General features: G+C 39.5%; 1 non-coding gene across 1 annotated transcript; it reads right to left on the reverse strand.

The window, feature by feature from the left end:
* Nucleotides 1-2,511: 2,511 nt before the first annotated feature.
* Nucleotides 2,512-2,572, reverse strand: LOC129016378 (U7 small nuclear RNA). Its single transcript, XR_008494784.1, has one exon. It is a non-coding gene; the product is annotated as a U7 small nuclear RNA (small nuclear RNA).
* Nucleotides 2,573-6,610: the final 4,038 nt, after the last annotated feature.

A 6,610-nucleotide genomic window follows, 5' to 3' on the forward strand; every position in this document is an offset into this window, starting at 1 on the left:
CCCATTGGACCCCCTACATCCCAACGCTGCCACACTGAGGATCAAATGTCAACAAGAGCTTTGGTGGAACAAATATTCAAGTTAGGGCACTGATATACACACCAGGTGCGTATCTACTATATGGCTCAGCAATTTCATGCCTAGGTATTTTATCTACATCAAATGAAAACATACATCTGCAAAAAGACCTGTGCACAAATGTTCATAGCAACCTTATTCACAATAGTCCCAAACTGGAAACAATCCAAATGTCCATCAAGAGGAAGATGGACAAACAAATTGTAGTATGTCCATACAAGTTAAATATTCCTTATCCAAAATGCTTCAGGCCAGAAGCGTTTTGGATTTTGGATTTTTTCAAACTCACATTATACTTACTGGCTCAGCATTCCTAATTCAAAAACCCCCAATCCAAAATGTTTCAATGAGTAATTCCTTTGATCATCATGTCGGCACTCAAACAGTTTTGTATCTTAGAGTATTTCGGATTTTGGATTTTTGGATTAGGGGTGCTTAACCTGTTCTACATAGCAATACAAAGTAATAAACCACTGACACCTACAACAGGATGATGAACCTCAAAAACATTATGTTTGACAAAAGAAGCTGGTCACAAAAGGGAACATACTGTATGATGGTACTTATACAGTCTAGGCTTAGCCTAGGCTAATTGAATCTATGGTGATAGAAGAATTAGATTGAACAGAAAGGGGCATGGGATGATGGAGATGCTTCACATCTTATTTTGGAATTGTTATTACACAGATGTATACAATAGTCAAAACTCATTAAACTGAACATTTAAGGTCTGTACATTTTATTCCATGTAAATTATACATTGATTTTTTAAAATGTTTTTAAAAATTCTGCAAGTTGTGTTTTTCATTTTTACAGGTGAATATCAAAGTTCAAAGTGAGTGAAGTGGTGGAGCCAGAATTTATGACCAGCTTTGACTGATTCCAAAGCCCATGCTATATCTTATGATCACTATATTAAAACATTCAAAAGTTCCTCTGCTAGGAAAATTAGGCAAGAAAAAAAAAGGCATTCAGATTGGAAAGGGAGAAGTAAAATGATCTCTATTTGCAGATAACATAATCTCATTTATAGAAAATTCTTTTTTGTTTTTTTTTTGTTTTGTTTTGTTTTGTTTTGTTTGAGACGGAGTTTTGCTCAGTCGCCCAGGCTGGAGTGCCGTGGTGCAATGTCAGCTCACTGCAACCTCCGTCTCCCGGGTTCAAGTGATTCTCTTGCCTCAGCCTCCCAAGTAGCTGGGATTACAGGGATGCGCCACCACACCCGGCTAATTTTTTTTGTAATTAGTAGAGGCGGGATTTCACCATGTTGGTCAGGCTAGTCTCAAACTCCTGACCTCAAATCGTCCACCCACCTCAGCCTCCCAAAGTGCTGGGATTACAGGCGTGAGCCACCATGCCCAGTGGTATATAGAAAATTCTAAGGAATACACATGCAAAAAAAACTAGTAGAACTAATAAACAAATTCAGCAAGCTTGCAAAATATAAGAGCAATATACAAAAATATTTCATACAGTAGCAATGATCAATCCAAAAATGAAATTAAGAAAACGATTACAGTTACAATAAGATAAAAAGTAATCAAGTATTTAGGAATAAAATCAATAAGAGAAGTGCAAGACTTGTTCACTGACTACTGCAAAACATTGTTGAAAGACTTAAAACTTAAATAAATGGAAAGGCATCATGTATTCATAGATCGGAAAGCTTCATATTGTTAAGATGGCAGTATTCCTTAAACTGGTCTATAGATTCAGCACAATCCCTATCAAAATCCCCACAGCATTTTTTGCAGAAATTGATAAACTGGCTCTGAAATTCATACAGAAATCCAAGAAATCCAGAATAGCCAAAACAATATTGAAAAAGAACAGAGCTGAATAATGCACCATTCCCCATTTCTAACCTACAGTTTCAAACACAGAGTAACACTATGAAGATAGTGTGGTACTGGCATAAAGATAAACACATAGATCAATGGAATAGTATTGAGAGGTCAGATATTTATAGTGAACTGATTTTCAACAAGAATGTCAAGACAATTCAATTAGGAAAAAATAGTCTTTCAACAAATGGTGCTGGGACAACTGGATATCCCTATGCAAAAGAATAAAGTCGGATCTCCACCTCACATCATAATCAAAAATAACCTCAAAATGAGTCATATCTAAATGTAAAAGCTAAAACTATAAAACTGCTAGAAAGAAATTCAGGAGTAAATCTTTATGACCTTGAGTTAAGCAGCGGTTTCTTAGGTATGACACCAAAAGCACAAATGAAAAGAAAAAATACATAGATAAAAGGGACATTATCAAAAAAAAAATTGTACTTCATATGACACCATCAAGAGAGTGAAAAAACAACTCACAGAATGGGAGACAATATTTGAAAATCAAATATCTAATAAGGGCCTTGTATCTAAACTGTATAAAGAACTATTGCAGCTTTTTTTTTTCTTTTACTTTTGGCTGGGGAGGGGTTCTGGATAAAAATCAGAAAACCTGCTAGACAAATTCTAAAAGAGCTGTAACACTAATGCAACTCAGTAATAAAATGACAACCTAATTTTAAAATGAGCAAGAGATTTGAAAAGAATTTCTCCAAAGACATATAAATGGCTTATAAGCATATGAAAAGATATTCAACACCATTAGTCATTAGGGAAATGCAAATCAAAACCACAATGAGATACCACTTCACACTCTTGAGAATGGCAAAAATATGAAAGACAGACAATTACAAGTATTAGCAAAAATGTGAAGAAATTGGAACCCTTATACATTGCCAGGAGGAGCGTAAAATGGTGTTTCTCCAAAGTTACCATATGACCTAGCAATTTAATGGTAACTCAATTATCATTTTGAGTTACCACATGACCTAGCAGTTGCACTCTTACAGATATACCCAACAGGATTGGAAAGTATGTCCACACCAAAACTTGTACAAAATGTGCGTAGCACCATTATTCATAATAGCCCAGAATTGGAAACAACCCAATTGTCCATCAGCTGATGAAAGGAAAAATCAAAGACATATCCATACAATGGAATATTATTCTGCCATAAAAAGAAATAAAGTACTGGTATCTGCTACAACATGAATGAACCTTGAAAATACCATGCTAAGTGAGAGAAGCCACACCCAAAGACCACATGTTGTATGATTCTATTTATAGGAAAAGTCCAGGATAGGCAAATCCTATTTTGAGACAGTAAGTAGAAAAAGTAGATTTGTGGTTGCCAGGATATGTGGAGCGGGTGAAACGAGGAGTAATTGCTAACAAGTATGGAGCTTCTTTGGGGAGTGATAAAAATGTTCTAAAATTAGATCATGGTGATTGTTGTACAGCTTTGCCTATATAGTAAAAATCACTTAATCATTTAATGGTACACTTTAAAGGGGGTAGGTTTATGGTATATGAATTATATCTCAATAAAGCTGTTATTTAAAAAAAAAATTCATCTCCTGCAGAGGAGAGAGAGTGGGGTACTAAACTAAGTACTAAAGGGCTTGAAATGAGTAATGAGGTTTGAAATCAATGGCAGTGGGTGTGTAATAGGATTGCTAAGCCGTGATGAGTCCCTGTCTGAGGTATAGCACCACAAAATTATAATGGCACCTACCTGCATGGTTGGGAGCATTTCACACCTGTGCCTTCCAGTTTATAGGTCACAAGCTCAGAGGCTCTAGGCATTAGAGAAGGACCCCACCCCCCCATGATGGGTACCATACCTGGCAGTCTTTAGCAGAAAGAGCTAAGGAATACCTGCTTCTCCTTCCTGCCCACATCCTGGTCTTCACACCCAACCAGAAGAAAACTGAAGACTTGGCTCACTATTTCTCAAGTAGAATTTCTGGAACAAAAATATCTACTAAACCTGCTGCCTAAGCGTCAGGCAGGGGAAAGAATAAAAAGAAAAAAGAAAAGGAAGGCATTTTTTTCTAGTAATTAAATCTGAATTATTCACAACCTGTTAGACACTTTTTTTCCCTCTGCTACAGAAGCATGCATTTTCATTTCTCCCCTAAGTCCTAAATGCCTTTGCAATCGAAGTTGAATTTTTGGCTGACAGCCTTCACTTTATATGGAGAGCCAGGGTCCCAGGCCACAACTTCACCTGAGTCATCAACAGACCCATTCTCCAGCTCAACCCATGAGCTGTTAAAAGGGGCTAGCTTTACCTAATGCTTTCATCATTACCCCTCGATTAATTCCCCCAAGTCTTGTGTATTATGAAAGTTCCTTCAAGTGTTGCAGGTGGCCTAGTTTCAACTAACAGAGGCAAAGTGGGGAATTTATTGACCAAGGTAACTAAACTTTGGGAAGCCTAGGATGCAGCTGCTTTTAGGGACAATAAAACGAGGAACCAAGGTGCTCTTGCTTAGTAAAAGACACCTCCATCCCTCCCCATTCTCCTCAACACATGCCACTCCTTGTTGGGTGACACTTTTCTTTTTCTCAGACCTGTTTTCTCCATGAAGCTGCAAGCATGGCAACAAATGGTGGCCAAGCTCACATCTCCTCCCATAGTTCTAATCCAGAAAGTCCCCAGGAAAGCTCTGATTTTCTTAGCTCAGGTCATATGCCCTGTAGCCAAAGAAACAGGGCATCTTGCGGTTGGCAATCCCCATTAAAATAATATTATTGGAATGGGAGCAGGAGTGCCCCTAATGAAGGGAATTGATGTTTACAGTCAGAAGGGAGGCCAGGGCAAGCAAGGGTGCAGACGGTCATATCCATGGGAGCCAAATTTCTGCAGCCTGGTGGGAAAAGCTTAGGATCTGGAGCCAGAACTCCCAGGTTTGGACACATCTATATCAGCAAGCAATGTGATCTTGGGCTCAGTTTCTTTGTCTATAAAATGGGCATAAACATTCAAGGGAGTAGAGAAAAACCTCCATCTCTTGATAGGAAGAGCTGCAAAGTATCATGGCTGATTTTGAAATCTACCATAGTCAGAAACAGCCAGAAGTGTGTGCATCAGGTTATTGGTGGACAAACTGCGTAGGAGGGCAAAGAAGAGTATTCCATGAGAGTTAGGGCTGAGACTGGGAGTAGGAAGAGGTGACCAGGGAGATCTGGAGTAATTGACCTCTAAGGTGCATGGGAGAATGAATAGGAATTGCCCAGATGAAAGAAGACAGGAGAATGTTCTAGGCAGAGGTAACAGCATACAGAGAAATGTAAAATTGAGGGAAGCAGAGGGGACTCAGGAGCTAAAAGTACTTTAATGTGGCCATTGCATGGAATGCAAAGGGGGCACAGGATGGCAACACCTGGGCTTGGGAGACAAGTGGTAATTCACCCAGCAAGTGGCTCTTTCAAGTCATGCTAAACAATTAGGGCTCAACCCTAAAAGCAACAGGGAGTTGCAGACAGTTGTATGCAGGGAAGGAGCGTGACCAAATGTGCAATTTGTGCAAATGGGATACTACTGTACACCCATTGGAATACCTAGAATTATAAACACAGACGATAATGAGTTTTGGCAAGGATGTGGAGCAACTGGAACTCTCATACGCTGCTGGTAGAGATGCAAAATAGCAGCGCCATTTTGCAAAACAATTTGGCAGTTCTTTATAAAGTTAAACATACACTTATCACATGACCCAGCAATCCCACTGCTATATATTTACCGAAGGGATGAAAATGTGTGTTCACACAAAAACCTGTACACAAATATTTGTAGTAGATCTGTTTGTAATAACCAAAAACTAGAAATGACCCAAATGTCCTTCAACTGGCAAAAATGGCTAAATGAGCTGTGGATTATCCACACAATGGAATACTAATCAGCAGCAAGAAGGACCAAATGACTGATACGCAAAATAACTTGAATGAATACCAAATGCAATATGCTAAGTGCAAGAAGCCAGAGAGTCTACATACTGTGTATGACTCCATTTATAGGACAATCTGGAAAAGGCAAACCAATAGGGACAGAAAATACATCAGTGGTTGCCAGGAATTATGAGTGGGAATAGAAGTTGATGAAAACCTGATGGCATGATTGAATTTGGTTGGGGTGAGGGGGTGATGAATGGCTCTGTATCCTGATTTTGGTCATGGTTTCATGACTAGATGCATTTGTCAAAATTCATAGACCTGTACAACCAGAAGAGTAAATATTGTTGCATGTCATTTTCTTTTTTCTTTTTTGTTTTTGAGACGGAGTCTCGCTCTGTCGCCCAGGCTGGAGTGCAGTGGCGTGATCTCAGCTCACTTCAAGCTCCACCTCCCAGGTTCACATCTTTCTCCTGCCTCAGCCTCCCGAGCAGCTGGGACCACAGGCGCCCACCACCAAGCCTGGCTAATTTTTTGTATTTTTAGTAGAGACGGGGTTTCACCGTGTTAGCCAGGATGGTCTCGATCTCCTGACCTCGTGATCCACCCGCCTCAGCCTCCCAAAGTGCTGGGATTACAGGCATGAGCCACCGCGCCCGGCCTCTTGCATGTCATTTTCAAAAAGTGAAATTTTAATAATTGCATATTGAGCAGGTCACTCTAGTTGCAGCAAACAAACTAGAGAGGGGCATGGCCAGACTGAGAGAAGCCATTTGGGAGATTGCAGT

The sequence above is a fragment of the Pongo pygmaeus genome, chromosome 18 (genome assembly GCF_028885625.2).
Source record: "Pongo pygmaeus isolate AG05252 chromosome 18, NHGRI_mPonPyg2-v2.0_pri, whole genome shotgun sequence".
In the NCBI taxonomy this organism is placed as follows: Eukaryota; Metazoa; Chordata; class Mammalia; order Primates; family Hominidae; genus Pongo; species Pongo pygmaeus.